At 50.9% G+C, this 18,597-nt stretch overlaps 1 long non-coding RNA gene across 1 annotated transcript in view; it reads left to right on the forward strand.

The window, feature by feature from the left end:
* The window catches only part of LOC110402153, a 185,504-nt gene continuing 178,539 nt past the window's right edge, over positions 11,633–18,597 (forward strand). The window contains exons 1-2 of the long non-coding RNA XR_002440930.1: positions 11,633–11,955; positions 14,046–14,318. This is a non-coding gene — a long non-coding RNA (uncharacterized LOC110402153). The remainder of the gene's footprint in view (positions 11,956–14,045; positions 14,319–18,597) is intronic.

Genomic DNA, 18,597 nt, shown 5'->3' on the forward strand with positions numbered 1-18,597 from the left:
CTCTGGATGCGCTCCAACAGCTCCATGTCTCTCCTGCACTGAGGACTCCCCATCTGGATGCAGTGCTCCAGGTGCAGCCTCACCTTATTTGGTTAAAATGTGATTCAATCCACGATTCTTCCTCACCCCAGGAGCCTGGCCCTCTCTTTCTTTGTACTTTGCCATTCTGCATCTGGAGCAGTGCTCGCTGAGGGGCTGTGCTGGGCAGTGAGTTGGTGCATGACTGCCCATCCCCGTGCCGCAGCCCCAGTGGGACTCAGCCACACGCACACGGACAGTTCCTTTCTCCTCCATCAGCAGATGAACAGATGATTTGTGAATACATTTCTATCCAAGCACTGGCACTGCAGCCCTCTGAGGAATATTCCTAACAAAAAAAGATTGTCAGAAAGTAAGGAATGCAGCAGCCTCTCTAGCAGCTAACGCTTCTTTCCCTCATGCTGCCAGCTCGGTTTGCACAGCAGGAAGCAGCTGTGCTCTTGCAGCACGGAGTGCTTGCTGCTGGGCACCGTGCTGCTGGGGAGATGTGGCCGTGTGAGCAGCACCACAGTGTGCAGGGCCACCGGTCCCATGGGTTTGGGATGATCCCAACTCATGCAGCGGGCTAATCCAGAGCACTGAAGCTTGGAGCAGGAAAAGGTGGTGCAAAGAGGATGACTTTGCTCGTGCTTTGCATGTTTTTGAGACTCTGGGAGCTCGAGTGTTTTACCTGCTCGTATGCCAGTGCTTTATTCAGCTGGTGAGGGATATCTCCAGCGTTACACCTAAGGAGCATTTTCCAATTGAAAAAGGAATCCTTTTGTTTGTGTAGCAAACGAAAACAAAGCGATTGTGAGCTGCTCTGAGCTGAGCAGGGCCTGTTTTGCTCATTGCTGTCAGCTTTGCTTAAATCTTTGAAGCAATTGTTTTGCATTCAAGTGTATTCTAATAGCTGTCTGTATTGCTGCCTGTGAAAACCTAATTTCTGTGACAAATCATTTTCCTGTTCAGTGTGTTAGGTGAGGAGAGCCACGTTGCTAAAACCAACCCGTCTCCCTGTTAACAAAACTGCTGCGATTGCTGCTGGCATCTGAGCCCTGCACACAGGCTGGGGTCCTGGGTGGCTGCAGAGCCCCTTCCTTTTGCAGCCCACAGCTCCTGCCACATCCCACATCTTCTGCAGCTCCTTTTGCTGGTGTTGGAGCTGCTCTGAAGTGTGGGTGCCACATGGATACTGCTTGCTTGAGGGATGGATATGTAAATGTAAGCTATGATCCAGGCTCTCAGTGACCTCTGTTCACCTGCTTCCTCTTGTGATCTCAGGAGCCCGATGGACGCCTGCTCCAGCCCCAAGTCCCGCTCCTCACTCTTCCCCAACATCATCTCTCCCAGCAGAGTGATGTGAAGATCCCTCCTTTGTTCCCTCCCCACTCCCCATGCTGTTAAAGCTGTTCCCCCCATACCCAGGACACAAGCATGACATTTTGTGGCTCAGGGGTGCAGCTGGCGGGGTCAGTGCCACCAGGGAAGATGCTGCTTTGTGACTTTGGCCAGAGCAGTAGTGCTGTGCTAAGATGAATGCAAGCTGCCAAAGACCACGTTCCCCAGAGCCCAATGTCTTTGTGACTTTCTGCTTGGGTAAGCCCAGGAGAGCTTCCTGAGCCCCAGCCTCAGCACCTTTCCCACTGCATCGGTTGCCCCTGGTGCTCATGGCTGTCCTTGGGTACTGGTGTGCATGCGGGCTTGGGCCAGGTTCTGGGCCATGTTTTCCTGCAGTCCTGGAAAGCTTTGAAACTTTGGGCCTTCACAGAACCATAGAACCATAGAATCACCAAGGTTGGAAAAGACAGCTCTAAGCTCATCCAGTCCAACCGTCCACCTGTCACCAATATTTCCCCACTAAACCATGTCCCTCGTACAACATCTGAACGTTCCCTTAGCTCCTCCAGGCACGGTGACTCCTCCACCTTCCTGGGCAGCCCATCTGTGCCTGGAACTCTGTTTTCTGATGTCCATAATGGAACAGTAATGGTTCTCCTTTCTTTACCTCTGCCAATACAAACTGCTACTGCTGGCTGATTCTCTAAGCATCAGTAATGTTGAAACACTTGTGCACGATCCAGCTACCTTAATCACTGTGCTCAGATCATCTTCAGTAACCTGCAGGAGGGAAATGGCCTCTCTAGAACATGGAAAGGTTAAGAAATAATGCTTGGTCACCTTTGCAAAGCAATTTAAGCTCTATGTATGAAATTATAAGTATCAGATGAGAGCTGTGCATTATTAGCCATCTCTTATCTCCAATTGACCTTTCCCAGTCCGTTTAACACCCAGTCAAAAGAAGTCAGGACTTGCATTTTACATGACTTGGCGGTGTGCCTGCAGCATCTATTAGGATGTCCCAGCAGTGCCCATTTCCTCATCACACGCCATTAGCCCACCCTGGAGGGCAGGAGCAAAGCCGTGGTAAATGGGTGCCGGATGGGCTTTGTCGGACTGACAATGTCAGATAGCAGAGATCCCAGAAGAGAAAAGAGCCACTACAAGGCAGCGTCCCCTCTGGAGCTGCTGGCAGGCAGTTGCAGTGGGAAGTGGCCTTTCTTGAGGCTCCCTGCTGCGTGTGGCTGGGACAAGCAAGGAGCCGTACATCGCTCTTCTGCGAGTCACACTTCACAGCTGCCCACCTGCACTGGGTCGCTCCCGGGCTGTGCCGATCTTTCCCAGCGTGCTGCTCCCTCTGACCTTTCCAGGTGGAAACAAAGGTCAGGAGAATTTCCCTTCTCTGCCACCTTCTTATCACGCCTAACGTTAGAGGAGCGCTTGTTATTGAGTAGAGCGTAACACGAATTTAAATTGTTTTACTGGTTTAATGTTTGTGCCAGTTTCTGTTTTGATTGTCATTCAATGCACAACTGAAACAAGGAATCTGCAAGACCGTTAATTCCATCTCTTATGAAACATTTTCAGCCATACTGTGGCCTGAATTAGACACGAGGTGATGGGGATGGGAGGAGTTGGGCTCGGGAATCAGAGCGTTCTGTTCCAACCTGAATGATTGTGTGATTCTGTGATGTTCCCAGAACTGGACTGGAAGTGACATGGACAAACATGGGCTAACCTTGCTTGTGCCTCTGCCCTGCCTGGAGGGCTGCCCCTCTTTGTTCAGTTGTTGGCCTTTCAGTTGAATAAGAGGAATTTGTAGCAAACAAAGTGTGAGAACAAGTCCTGGTAATAAAACGGCATGCAGGATGGGGGCAGCCCTGGCTGATGGGATTCCTAGGCTAGGGCTCAAGGAGCAAACCCCAGCAGCTCTGCTTTAGGGAATTTTCACCTATGTGTCATTCTGGGGACAAAGCACTGCAAAATGCTCATGGGCAGAGAGAACAGAGTGAAAGAGGTGCTGTGTTGTGCTGAGAAAGCCTCTGGTACGTGCCTGGAGAAGCAAAGGAGGAAAGCCACGGGCACAGGAGTCAGCTGGTTCCGATGTGCCATACCCAGTGGTCCCAAAAGGGCCAAAATCCCTCCAAAAATGAAAGACGCGTGTAGGGAGAGCCGCCTTCTGAGCCTGGCAGAGGTATTTGATCCTGGGAGCCAACCTCCTCTCTTGTATCCTTGGGGTATCCAGTTTAATTTAATCTTTCACCATGAAAACCATTTTGTCTGCAAGTAGAACGCATCTTGGCCACCTTCCACAATTGTGTGTGAATACATTTGCATACTTCTGTTATGCAAGGAGTCACTTAAAACTTTGAGTTGAAACAGAGACTTATTTTCCATCCATGATATTTACAACAGCCTCACCTCTCTTTGAAGACCAGGAGTATTCTCCAGTGAGGAATGCATCGTCCTCCAGAGCTCCTGTTCCTTGTTGGTCTGTGCTTAAGAGGTGTGACACAAACCTCCCATCCCCCCCATAGTGTACAGCCCACAGCTGCCTCTTGAGGCAGGGCCAGAAGTGACAGGAGTCAACTGCTTTTCTTGCCCAATCATTCAGCTCTTCCTCCTGGGCAAACTGTAGGAGCTGAATTTGCACATTTCTGCGGCAAAATGTCCAACCAGTGCGTGTAACTCGCCAGGTTATTTTGGTATTTCCAGCATCTATGGGCTGATCTCTGTGCTGTGTGAGCTCTGCATGCTGTCTGAGTGCTTGTAAGAAAGGGAAAGAGCCGTGGTGCTCTGAGACCAAAACGCTGATTATCCAAATTAAGATGAATGCAACTGGGATAAAGGCAGTTACAGAACAGTGTCTCCAAGCATCTGGAGAGTCAATAATAACACATCTCAGCTGCTTTGCCTGGGCTCCTATGGAAGAAGGTGAAGATTGGCTTCAGTGCCTTGAAAGATGTGTCTCAGCCCCCGGGTCCTTGATGTGAGTGGGAGGATGGTGAGTGGGAGCGGTGCTCTGCCTCGTTGCCCTGTGAGAGCAGGAGTGATGGACGAGGAGCGATGGGGCCAGGGCCACGTGGCTGCATCAGGCGATCTGCGGGGCGGGTGACAAATGGACAGATCCAAAAGGGCTTCGATCTGCCACGTCAGCTGCTCGGCACTTTGCAAGCCTTTCATCCTTTGAAAGGACAGCGCAAAGCCATGCTTCCTGCCCCGCTGTTTGCTTTGCCTTTCGCTCAGCATCCTCTCGTGGCATAAGGACTCCGCAGCTCTGCCTGAACGTGCCCCAGATTCTGGATTTTATTCTAACTGGAAACGTTTTTTTGGTGATGATCATAGTTGGTATTTGCAAAAGAAATAGCTCAGGAGAGAGAGAATTGTTCTCCTGGTAGACATCCCACTCAGTATCCCATAAATAAATGGGAGTTAAAATCTCATCGCAACCTGGTTGTGCTGGAAACCGCCCTTCTGGCTACGCTACACCCAGGGTGGATGCTAGAAGAAGCTGGTAATTTACCATCACTCCTCTAATGAAATATTTAATCAGATTAATTAATGCGACTTCATTAGTCGGCGTGCCCCTCAGCCTGGACCTGTTACCGCGGCTTCCTTGCCCTTTTGTAAAGCGGCGTGGAAAGCGTGATTTATCGTCTGCAGCATCTCCTCCGTTCTATCTGCCTTGCTACAGCTGGACGACCAAACCTGTCGCTCGTCGATCAGCTTCAGGGGAAAGCATTCACAAGAGCTGGCTGGAGAGGAGCCAGGCTGGGGTCAGACTGCAACCAAGGGGGATTCCTTTTGTCTCCAGCGAGCCCCAGGCTGCCTGGCCTGGCTCCGGCTGTGCACACTGTGATAGCCGGTGGTGTGCGGGTGTGTCGATGTGAATAGGACAGCCAGAATTGGGGGCTATGCAAGAGAGGTTTTTTGCTGATTCCCTTGGGAAATCAAAACTCAAATCCACAGAATATAGCGTGCATTTATTCGTTTGTTTGCTTACTTGCCCCTCGCTTCTCAATCTTTGAGGCGGCATAGGTGGTCATTGGTCATCGTCAGTGTGTGAGATGTAAGGCTCCTTTCCATGGCAGAGGTGGATCACAGAGGAGCTGTATGAAGTGGCAGGGTGATATATAAGGATGCCCCTTTCAGCAGTGATACATGCATCATTTCTTTGCTTTACCCTTACTTACTGGCAGCACCTGCTCTCTGCCAGTGATGGGGACCCAGTATCCTGCAGGGTCTATCCTGCCAGGGCTGTGCCCTTCTGGCAGCAGTGGGATGCAGCACACTGAGATGCAGCACACTGGGATGAAACACAATGGGATGCAACACACTGCGATGCAACAAACTGGGATGCAGCGCACTGGGATGCAGCGCACTGGGATGCAGCACACTGGGATGCAGCACACTGGGATGCAGCACACTGGGATGCAACACACTGGGATGAAACACAATGGGATGCAACACAATGGGATGAAACACATCAGGATGCAGCACACTGAGATGCAGAACACTGGGATGCAGCACACTAGGATGCTGCACACCAGAAAGCAGCACACTGGGATGCAGCACACTGGGATGCAACACATCAGGATGCTGCACCCCAGAAAGAAGCACACTGGGAAGCTGCACACTGGAAAATTGCAGAGTGGGATGCAAAACACTGGGATATTGCACACCAGGATGCTGCCCATTGGCACACAGTACACCAGCTCCCTCTTGTTGCCAGCAGCCCCTGCCCACAGGGACAAGCAGGGGTGGCAGGCATGGGACTCCATGGCAGGGCTGTGCTGGTGCCTTCTCCTGCACGTGCAGAATCAATTTCCCTGCCTCATTTTACTGCTATGTGTCAGGGATAAGCATACACAATATATGGCTCCCACTACCACTTTCTTGGCAACTAGTAACTCGAAGTTTTACTATACATTGTATTACACACTACAAAGTTGTTGACTTCCTCTGGCTGATCTCAAATGCACTTAAATCATGGATGAATGAACATATTTTCAAAGATAAGCCCAGAGCAAATGAATTGGATTTATTTTTAATGCTGACTTTTTTCTAATGCCCAGTGACACATGAACAAACGATTGCCATCAGTTGTCCTCTTTCTCCACGGGATATTGCTTGGGGCAGGATAATATCAGTGCATTTAGTGTTATAAATCATCCCTCTGGCTTGATATTTCTTCTTTAAGGAAGGGCTGAGATTCATCCTCCAGAAGATAGATCAAGCTTTCCTTCCTATCGTGGTACCACTGAAGCCAACAGCAAGACTCGTGTGATTTGTCTGATTCAAGGACACCTCTGCCCAGGTGTATCTGTGCCAGCCGTCCTCACTGGGTGCTGGGCGAGGACGGAGAGGGGACATGGATGGGTTGGTGTCCCCAGAGCACCCTGCTTTGCAGGGGCCACAGCTTAGATCAGATGCTGACTGCCAGGTACAAAAGGTGTCCTGTGCTTCTGGTCATCGCCTGGCAACTTCAGATCTGCTGCATCCTTCTGCATCTGAGGGACAGTGACAAGCCCCTGCTGCCAAATGCAGCAGTCATGGCACCACTGCTTTGCACAGTTGCCTAAGAATGTTTTCTGGCTTTCTTTCCCATCCCTTTCCTACCTTTCTAGAACGCTTCTGTGGCTCTGTGTGAGTTTTGCAAAGCACGGAGCTGGTCTGTTCACAGAGCTCCCTCATGTCGTGTGATATCTTCCGGGGAAGCCTGTCACTTTGCAGAGGAAAGCGGAGCGTTTTGTTACACCCGCACGGATGAGCCATGAAAAGAACACTCCCTTGTGCAATCGGGAGCGGTGAGCAAACTAGATTAAAATATCCTGAGAGCACAGAAAGGCTCCCAAGAGCTATCCCCAGGTGCGACTGAAAGTTAGCGTGCCTGGGGACGGTGATTCATCCCTTAACACTTCCCAAGGAAATAAGAAATGCTCTCTGCAGGGGGCCGGGACAGGTTCCCTGCCATGTGCTGTCAGCAGCACACTATGAGTTCACCAGCTTTGGGTAGTGCTGCCTTTGGGAAGAGGTACAAAGGGTGACACGAGCAGACGGGTGATGTGGGATGTCGCAGCACGGAGGGGCACTCTCAGCCCTGAGGCTCCGGCACGCTGACAATACAAAGCAGACACCAGCACACTGACTGGGCCGACTTCAGGCAGCTGCAGACGGTGCCTGCGCTCCGTTTGTCACCGTGGCAGGAGCAGTGCTGGCATCCTCCTGCCCAGGGACGCGTGGTTCTGCCCGGCTGCGGTGCATGGCAGCACGTGGCCGTGGGGATTGCAGCACCCACGAGCTCGGGGAGGCTTTGCAGCCGTAGCCAAAGCGTTGTGCACATCATTTAGGGGCACCCATCTCTGTGTGTGTGTGTCTCTCTCTCTTTTTTTTATTTTTTTCCATAAGAAAGCCTGTTTCTCAACATTCAGGCACATCGTGCCATATGTTGTTTTTCACGGTGTAATGAGGTGAGGCACCTAATGATGAAACGTTGGCATCCTTCCCGAGAGGTAAAGCTGCAGAAACCTCCCCCCCGCCTGGGAGAGCCCCTGCAGGCCCAGGCTGGGCTGCCAGCACTCTGGGGCTGGGGGCAGCTTTACTTCCAAGGGCTGGGGCCGTGCACACGTGGTGCCCTCCCAGCACCAGGGCTGCCCCTCCATGCTGGGGCGGGGCTGGCCCCACCGTACCAACCCCCGTGGTGCCAGAGGCCCTTTGCTTTTCCATACATCACAGCAACATAATTGTAATGGCTTTTTAAATACCCTTCAGAATGTATGTCGGAGATCTGAGGAGCTATTAATAGAAAACGTTTTAAATCTCTCTAGGATTGTTTATGGCAGCCTCTTGTGGATTTGCAATGAAACGATAACTCTGCTGGGGAAATCTATTATGCCAAGCAGTTTGTTACATCATTTTTCAGTGTATTAATTTTAATTTCAACAGAGGAAAAGCCACAGAGAATCCATCCATCATTTCTGAATGAGATGGTGTGCGATGGCCTCGTGGGGCTCCTCCAGCTCCATAGGCACCGTTATCAATAAATGGGAGGAAGAAATCTGGGGTAATTTCCAAATACGAGAAATTGTTACAAATAGGAGCGAACCAAAGAATGCAATTACAAGAGCCCAGGTTTAGTCTTCACGCTGGGGAGACGGCATCCATTTGGCTTTAACTGAACAAAATAATGCAGGAAACTATTTCAGTGAACTCGCTTGTACAAATGTTTCAAATTCAGAGCAAGAGGTCTTCTGGCTCCATGCTTTTCCCCTCGCTGTAAGCAGATGTGGAAGCCCTGTCCTCTCTGGGCTGCAATATGTCATTCTGTGGGTTCGAGCTCAAGAAAAATCACTTAAAACGTGCGGTTTAATTCCAGCATTGGGCTTTCATCTTGCCTGGAGTAGCCGTTGTGCTTGTCTCTCTTGCTGGGTTTGCTGCACTGAACAAGACTAAATACTAAAATGAAAGAAACGTTGTTATTTTGAGATCTCCTGTACCACAGCTTCCAGCTTCAAGGCTCTGGGCAGGCTGGAGAAAGGCAATTTGTGGGGCTGGTGCAGATCTGAGGACTCGTTTAGTCCTTAGCCTCATCCCACTGTTCTCTCAGGTCCTTCCTTACCTCGACAAAGATCTGATTCTTTCGCTGGAACGTTCAATGGCAAAACAAGATTTTATTGTTCTCCGTTTCTTTTCACTGTGGTCATCATTTCGCTCCCTTTCTTTATGCCACGTCTCTGTTAGTACTAATGTGGAAGAAGCGAAGACATTTTGCCCTTTTAATAAAGCCCATGATTTTATAATGTGATAAAGGGAAAATAAACTGGGACCTTTTTCTGATAATCAGGACAACGGAAACTAATTTAAGAGGTATTTCTTAGCCCACTCTATCTCCTTCCAGCTCTTCCGTGCTTTTGCTTGTTTGTTTGGGTGAAATTCCTCCATCCACACCTGCATGGGCACAGAACACAGCTGGCCAAGAGCAGCCACGGCCACAAGCCAGCCTGGCTGCAGTGCAGAGCCCTGCATCCACAGCTGTGGCAGTCACTTTCAGCCCTCACCCCCCCCGAGCCCATTGGTGTAGGTGACATGGCCAAGTGCCTCTGCTGTGGGATGCTGCCCCGTGCATGCGAGGCTCTTGGTGCCCACCGAGTCCCATCCTCCTTGCTCCTGGCTGGGTTGGGCTGGGAACGCTCCCTCTGAACCTCTCCCACCCATGGCTCCTCCACACACTTTTCTCTCCGGACTCCCCCCACGGCTCTGCTGTTCCTATTTCATGAGATTGCTTGGTCACTTTGCTTGCATCTCCTTTTCCCCTGAACTGGCACTTTTCCTGGTCCCCGCTCTGTGGCCATGCCAGCAGTGGCTGCTCCTCCTCTCCTGATGAAGGCTCCCTGCCTCCTGCCCAGGGGCCGTGGGTGCCATGGCCACAGCAACCCCATGGCACAGCAATGCCTTGCTCACTGTGTGGTGCTTGGTGGGGCTGAGCTGGTGCCAGGCACTGGACCCTCACTCAGTTACCCTGCGGGATGTGCCCAGCCCTTCCAGGCAGGCTGAGGGAGGTTGTCTCCATGACTAATGATTTCTAATTACTGAAGAGTGGTTGCATTAATCATGCTTTGTGCTGCCTCCTTTATTCCCCTGTACAGCACTATCTGCAGCAAGCCAGAGCAGCATAGGGGTGCGGGCACTGCTGCAGCACGGAGCGGTGGGAGATGGCACATCCTCTTCTCCCTGCTCTCCTGCCCACCCTGTCTCCCCATCTGCCCTAGGACAGGGGATGGTCAGGAAGGAGAGCCCAGCTCCGCAGGATGGCAGCGTCACCTCCAGGTGACGAAGGCATGAGCACAGGGGGGAACCCACTGAACATGGCCCATCAAACCCGCCAACTCAAGTGAGCACATCCTTTCAAGGATGTTACGTTCTTGTGCATATCGGTTTGTGGAATACACAAACAAGCCGTGCATATTTAGCTAATGTGCACATTTGTGCATGTACATCCACATACAAGTCATCCACATACAAGTCATACAAATTCATAAGAAGTTCAGCCCAGTGCTCAATCGTTCATTGATATTTTTTTTCTGCAGTGAAAACCTAGCTGTTTTTGTGTGACGCGTGCACAGATCAAATGCAAAATTATTCAGGTTAATCAAAATTACAGCTGAATGTTAAGTGTTGCAGAAGGCTCTTATGGCGCTGAATATCTGTGAAATAAAATGGCTGAGGAAATTTCATTTAACAATGAACAGTGGTGCCTGTGAGAGAAAAATAACCTTCATTGTACATCTGCAGTGATGGGCTCTGGATAATGTTGGGCAGTAAGGCAATCTTTCTTGCATAGAACAATAAACCATTTCCTCATGAGCAAGCAGCACATCTGTAACAGCTCCCCAAATCTACTGAGAGTACAGTGCCATCCTTCTTTCCAAAACCTCCCAGACACCCATTCTTTGCTCATGGACTACCATCAGTCCCTGCTGTTTTGTCAAAGGTTTGGGGGTTGTTTTTGGAGGAGTTTGCTGGTGCTTTGCTTTGTCCAGCAAGTCTTTGCTTTGTTGTGGAAGTCTCACAACCCAAACTCAAGGCGGTTTCTGCTCCTCCCCGTGGGAAGGATGGAGCTGGAGCCTGGTGGCTGCTCTGCCCTTGTCCCTTGGGGCTGCGGGAGAGGTGCGTGGTGCTGGGCCATGGGCAGGAACCTGGTGCCCTGAGAGTCCCCAACACCAGCAGGGTGGGATGAGGGCGTGACTGCTGGTGGCTTGCAGCCTGAGGTCTGGATAGAATGAGGCTCCTGCTGGTGAGTGACTGGCAGACAGGGAAAGCCATTAGCTACCAAGGGCAGCAGGAGTCTGAAAACACCGTGGCCAGGCTCCAAGGCGGAGCACTCAGTGATGTGCATGCATAACCCGGCTGGTTGGTGGAGCCAGCTCCTCTGTCATCGCTCCATTGCCCCAGCACAACGGAGAGCGGCAGCGTTCTGCAGGTGCTCGTGGGCGGTTTGTTGTCCGGGTGGCACTGAGCGCTCTTGTCCCTTTTACGGCAGAGCTCTGCTTAGCAGATACATAAAAACCAGTATTGGGAAAATTCATGGGCAAAAAGAACAATTGCAAGCAGGCTTTATCACCACGACGTCCACAGCGCGTCGTCTCTCGCTTATTCACTGCTCCTGTTGCTCGCAGATACGTGGCACAACGAAGCCAAGACTTATTGGCTTGCCGTAAACACTGATCCCTGAGGAAGGCAGCAGTGTGCTCCGTCCTGGAGAGGTGCTTATCTCCAGAATTTATCTGTCAGGCCGTGCTGCCCATGCCATGGTTGGCACCTTGCCGTGTGGCAGCGGGCCCAGCGGGGCGGCTCGCTCCTCCGCACAGCCCATGGCCGCGCACGGGGCCCTCTCACCACACGGAGCTGTTCCTCCTCACCGTTTGCTCGAATGCAATGTGTTTTTACGGCCCTTTATTTCTTAACTGCTGTAGACTTGCAGCAGATTTTTACTGTCTCAAATTTATGCCGCGCCAGTCGGATGGCTGAATCCCACGGGGAAGCACTTCGCTCGGAAATTTGGGATTTTATGCCGTCATAAAAACTGCGGTGGCACAGGTGAGTGACGAGGCTGGGTACTAATTAGGGATGGTCTGTTCTTAGTGCATTAACGACATGCTGGCTCACCCCTGGGTGCCCTGAGGTGTGGCTGTGCCAGCAGCTGGGGCTGGAGGAGGCCGTGCAGGCTCAGCACTGTGCGAGGCATGGCCGTGGGATGGGCCACAACACCCCTGCTCCTGCAGTGCACCCCCAGCAGTCTGCTGATGGCACAAAGCTGGGAGAAGTGGCTGACACATCAGAAGGCCGTGCTGCCATTCAGCGAGAGCTGCACGGGCTGAGAATTGGGCAGGGAAGGTCCTGATGGGGTTCATCTAGGGCAGGTGTAGATTCTTGCTCCATGTGCATTACTACAGGCTGGGGCCAGGCTGCTGGAATGGAGCTGTGCAGAGAAGGACCTGGGGGTCCTGGTGGCCAGCAAGTGGCCACGAGCCCAGAGAAGTGGGGGATTCTCCTTCTCTGCAGAGATCCAAACCAACCTGCATGCTGTGTGCAGCTGCTGTAGGGATCTGCTTTAACAAGGGATTGGATGGGGGAAGTTCCAGAGGTCCCTTCCAATCCCTACATTCTGTGATTCTGTGAGATGGGGCTGTGGAGCTGTGGTGTCCCCCAGGGTCGGGCAGCAGCCACCTTGTAGCACTACAGAAGGGTCTCCTTGCAGACACGCTGCTTTCAGAATTGCATTCCTGTCTGTACGTGAAGTTTTGCCTGTCTTTCAGCATCAGTGCCTGTTCCTTTGGAAACTCTTTCATAGCATCACTTGTACACTTAGTGGAAATAGATAACCAGCAATAGACCAGGGCCTTGATTTCTCTTCAGTCATTTAAAGTCAATGCGATGTATTAAGGACCCTGGTGGTTTGAGAAGTAAATCTATTTTCTGTTGATTGCTCTTTCTTTAAAGTTTTTAAACATCCCGAGGAAACTAATGAAGCGCGGTGGGCTGAGGGGGTTTCCAGATGGCTGCGGGTTCTGGGCTGCTGTCCCACCTCTGGGCACACAGCCCTACCTTTGCTGCTCTCCCACCAGGACCTGGGCCAGAGCAGGGGATGGATTTTTACCCCTTCCTACCGTGTTTTTACTCTGTCTTCTCTTCGCCTTTCGTGTAACAGCAATAATGGCTGAACTGAGCAGCCAGAGATGTCAGGCGATACCCATAAAACCTGAGCGAGTTGCTTTGTGAGCCTTGTCATTCAGCGGGTGGCAGCCACTGAAAAATGCATTGAAGGAGCTTTTTCTGAGGGAAGTTGTGAGCTGCAGGGTCTTCAGGGGTGCAGCTCCTCCCACGAATCCCTGTGGGATGCTGCAGGCTGCTGCGGGGCCAGCTCTACCTTGCCTGCTGCAGGAACCTTCAGCATCCAAAGCTGCACGTCTGGCAGCTGCAAGCTGGCACCTAGCTGCCGGTGTGCTTTTATTAGAGGGTACCACAGCCTGCAGCCTGGGCTTTGTTCACATTGTCTTCCTCCAGAAACACTTCGTGCTCTCACTGCAACTTATTTTCATAGTGATGAACGCATTACCTTGCTCTCTGATCATTCCGGGCAATGTGTTGGTAAAGAAGCAGTGATTATTCTGGAAAACCTGTTCAGTAATGAAGGGCTGCTCCATTAATAGTTTGGAGCTGCAGCCCTGGGAATGGTCTGGCGACTGCTGGAACAGCATTCCTCTGCCTGCCACATCCCAAGTTAAACCTGCAGTGAGAGCTGCCTGGATGAGCCCTGGGGTGTGTGCAGGGATGGGGCACCCCCACCTCTCTGGGCAGCCTGTGCAGTGCCCCACCACTTCCCCCCCCCTTCTTGCAAAAATGCTGGCTGGTTCTGTTCAGTCACTTGTGGAGTTGCTATTAAGCTGAGCGTTTTCTGATGCTTCTTGTTTTTGTTGTTTTTTTTTTCTGAATGTGTGTTATTCCATCCAGGTGTCTGGAACAACTCACTCAAATCCGTGTTTAGACAGACAGCATTCTGAATGGCATTATTTGTCTGAAAATAGCGTACAACACGGGATAAATAACGCGTGCTTATTTCAAAGCGTATATTCTCATTTCCACCAGCAGACAGCTGCTCTTACCAATTAAATGAACACTTTTGACAGGACCCGAGGAGGATGCTGGCCTATTTCTGCACCATTCCTCATGAAGACAGTGAGCTTGCGAGGCAAGGGCAGCGTGGGAAACCCCTGCCACTGCCTGGCTGCCATGGGAGGCACTGGGACCGCAGCTGAGTGCATGCACAGAGAGTGAGCCACTGTCACCTGGTAGCAGAGGAGGTGACAAGTGAGGTGGCAGCCAGCACGCTTAATTCATTTCCTATGCACCTATTGGCTGGATGCCGGAGGATCCAGTTCCCTGCTCAGGATTTCTCTCTGGTCAGTATTATTCATTTGCACTTGGTCACAGCTTTGGGTGCTCATCTCTGGCCCTTTAATAGGACTGCTCACTGTCCTGGATGGTGGCTTCATCCCGAGGTGACAGCTGTGCAAAGCGGGAATGAACGTAAGGAGTGCCAAGGGAGAAAAGAAGTGGAACAATGAAATGTGTGAAAGGGGAGAAAGGCAACGTGTGCTGCAGAGCACGCTGCTACCGTCTGTGTCAGTGGGACTCGATGCAGTGAGATGCCAAAGCTGAGTGTTTGCTGGGAGTGAGGGTGACCCGAGGTCGCTGTGGGTACAGGGCCATTGGTAGAGCAGAACTGGTGCAGGCCCTATTGCTTCACTGTGAGCTGCCCACGGGTGGATGATCAGCTGGGAGGACAATGATATAGAATCATAGAATCATAGAATTAGCTAGGTTGGAAAAGACCTACAAGATCATCCAGTCCAACCATCCACCTGCCACCAATAACCCCACTAAACCATGGCTCCCAACACAACATCTAAATGTTTCTTGAACACCTCCAGGGACGGTGACTCCACCACCTCCCTGGGCAGCCCATTCCAGCGCCTGACCACTCTTTCTGAAAAGCAGTATTTCCTAACATCCAGCCTAAATCTCCCCTGGTGCAACTTGAGGCCATTCCCCCTCGTCCTGTCACTAGTTACAAGAGTTACAATGCCATTTACAGACTGTTACTTTCATAGCTCCACTCTTTTTCCCCTCTTTTTGCTGTTCTAGAGCATAGGTCACTTTGGAGGCGTGGTATTACCTGCTGAATTTACACCCAGCAGAACAGGCAGTGTGGGCCGTTCATTATTTTAGTCGTTTTTCTTTCCTTTTTTTTTTTTTTTTCCCTGATCCTTTTATTTTTAAACTCCATCTGTCTCTACCTGCACGCTTCTTGCTGCCTCCCATCAGCACAGCAGCCGAGTGCCCTTCAGACACAAGCAGCTCTTGCAGCAAGCAGGCTTGTCGGCGCTTCGCCTTTGTTGCTGGTTTTTCTTCCTAATTGGGCTGCAACAGCGTTGGAGCAGAGCGGGGTCTGTTTGCTCTGCTCCAAGAGCAGGGGTGACACGGGGGGCTGTGTGCTCAGAGAGGATCACTGTGCACAAACATCCCTGTACAAACATCCCTGTACAAACATCCCCGTACAAACCACTCTCCCTTTTACGCTGGGGCAAAGCAGAGGCGATGTCTTCAGCCCAAGCCCAAAAGATTGCATTGATGAAAACATCTTCAGTTTTATAATGCAATCATGGCAATCAAAGTACGTTCTTTGATCTCATTGTTTGCTCAAATATGAAGCAAAAGCAAGCAGGGAGCTAAGCACGGCAGTGAGGATGCCTATGTGCTTTGCTTGGTTATGTGCTGCTTTATTGAATTTATCACATTTGATTGCATTGATTGTTTTACGTCTGAAGTTCTCTCCATGCCCGGAGCAGTGGGACATCCCCGTGCACTCCTCTGCCTGCAGAGCCCTGGCTGTGCCAGGCCGTGTCCTGCAGCACAGATCTGCCTGCCCAGCCCAGCACACGGCATTACACAGTTCTGCAGTTCCATTTCACGCCTGAATTCCAGTCCCTAAACTTGTGCTTCCAACTTATTCCCTTAACTTTGCCACTTTGCCTCCTGAAATCTCACATTTTCCGTAATAATGATTATTTTGAGGTATTCCTCACTCTAGGAGTGATAAATATTCTCAGTTCCTTCTCAGCAACACGCAAGCTGCCTGCCTGCTGCTCGCCCTGCAGCTCCTGCCCAACAAACTCCTGCTGTCCTGGGACACAACCACAGCCAGGTGTGACCAGAGAGGCTGCCCAGAGAGGTGGGGCTTCCCTGTCCCTGCAGACACCTGAGGTCAGGGGACAGGCTTTGAACACTGATGGAACTGTGGGTGTCCCTGTGCACTGCAAAGAGTGGGATTAGAGGGCCTTTAAGGGTCCCTTCCAACCCAAACCATTCTGTGACTCCATGATCTGCAGCAGCGATGGCAGGAGGTGGCACAAAGCTCCCCAGCCTTGGTCCCAAGAATGGCCGTGTAGTAGAGCCTCAAAAATCTCCCCCAAGCTCTGAAATAAATCTCTGAATTTCAACTTTCCCATGCAGCTCCCAAAATGCGAAAAGATTTGGGGCCTTTAATGGTGAATAAATTTTTATAGTGCAGTAAGTCTAATTGGTGCGTTGTGATGGAGTGCAATCCAATGGGAGAAACCAGAAGTGAAGCAAAGCAGACCCAAGGTGGGCATGGCTTCGCTCCTGGCCTTGCTATCAGTTCCCAGCAGCCGGTGACTTTGCCACCTCAATGGAGTTAAATGCATAAATAAAATTAACTAAGCATTATAATAAAAAATGATAATGGAAAAGTAAGAGGACACAAAGAAAAGGCTTTCAGATCCTCTGCACGAAAACAGGTATCAATGATCAGCATGTCCAACTTTTATCTTTTTTAACGTAAAAGCTGAGTAATGTTGGAAAGCCAGCAGCACTTGGGAAGAAATTGAGGTAAATGTGGCATTAATGGAGGGCCCTGCAGAGGAACCAGTCGGTGCCAGGGCAGCCAGGCCTGGGATCAGCAATGGGAATCCATCATGGAGCACAACGTGAACTCAGTCTGCCCTTGGGAACACAGCCATTTCTCTTGCTGAATGGCATCGAAATACCAAGCTGCAAAGCTTCAAAATATTGATGGCATTATTAAAAAGGGACCTTTAATTTTGCATTAAGAACATTTTAGCATCGGAATTCTGGAATTAAATTATGCATGAGCCCCAGCCGCAGTGCTTTGCTGGAATTAGTTAACAGTTTTCTGCTCTGCGCTTCAGGTGTAATTGAGCCTCCTGTGCAGAAGGGCTGACTGCGGGGAGCTGCAGCCATCCCTGCAAACAAAGGGGCAGGCTCTGTGCTCACAAGTAAGCATGGAAAGTTATCCTATCCCAAGGAGGTTGTGGATGCTCCATCCCTGGAGGCATTCAAGGCCAGCCTGGTCTGGTGGTTGGCAACCCTGCACTCAGCAGGGGGGTTGAAACTCGATGATCTCTGAGGTCCTTTTCAACCCAGGCTGTTCTATGATTCTATGGAAGTTATAAAGCAAACTGGTGAGCCAGTTCAGGAAGCTGATCCTAGGGAGAGCTGCAGCAAAGGGCACAGCTTGCACTCTGATACAAACCCTGGAGAATCCCTGGATGTCAGGTGGGTGAATGCCCACGTGTGTGGCTGGCGGGGGGCACTGACATGCCGGCTGTGCTCACCTGGGCTCTGCCCTCTGCCCACATGTGACCGGAGTCATCAGTAAACCAACAGTCCCATTAATGCTCTCCTAGAGATAACACACAGTTTTAAAGAATTTTCTTTACTTCACAGTGCTTTAACATTTCAATGAGACAAATAGTAAGTTCAGTATCACAATGGGAGCTTGGAGAAGCTCTCCCTTGCTCACTGGGGAGGTTATTTTGGCCTGTCTATGCTGAGAAGGTGATCTCCCCACCTCGGGCATCACATGAGAGCTCGTCCCGTGCCCCAGCATCCAGGCAGAGCCCTGCTGCACGCCCATCAGTGAGTGCTTGCTCCATTAACACAGATGATTTCTCAGGGATTGCTGCTGGGTGCTGGGCTTTGGTGCCAACTCATTCCTGCTCTAGGGGACCTGCTTTAGCGAGGGGTTGGGCTAAATGATCCAGAGGTTTCTTCCAACCCCTGCAGTCAATTCGGTGATTCTTGTTGGCCAAGCCTGTCTCCTTGGGTTGGCCCTGAAATCCCAACACACGCTGCCTGCTCCTCCTGGCTGCACCCTGCACCCCTGAGTCTCTCGTGCCACCTCCATCTGTCAGTGCTCCTCTCCTTGCCAGCCTGGCTGCCTGCTGCCTGCCTTGGTTCGGGTTCACAAGGCAAACCTTGATTTCAAACTATTCAAAACCTTGCCTTCATTGATTTTTATGGGTTTTTTTTTTGTTTGTTTTGTTTTTTAATGTTAAGTATCTCTTCCACCTGTGGCATTTTTGGAACTACATTTCTGGTATTCTAACAGATAGTTGCAAATTAAAGGAGAACATGCTGAAGTCAGAGCAGATGGGCTGAATAAATTCATTGATTTGGGAAGAACAATAAAAAAGAAAGAATCTCCCTTTTAGGGCAAGGGGGAAAATACAAGCAAAATTAATAGAATAGTTCAGCTGCCCTCAGAAAAGATGCCAGGAACTCAGTAGTGGCTGATGGGCTGCAGCTGGGAGAGGAGAGGAGAGGAGAGGGAGGAGGGAGGAGGGAGGAGAGAGGAGA

The sequence above is a fragment of the Numida meleagris genome, chromosome 6 (assembly GCF_002078875.1).
Source record: "Numida meleagris isolate 19003 breed g44 Domestic line chromosome 6, NumMel1.0, whole genome shotgun sequence".
Lineage (NCBI taxonomy): Eukaryota > Metazoa > Chordata > Aves > Galliformes > Numididae > Numida > Numida meleagris.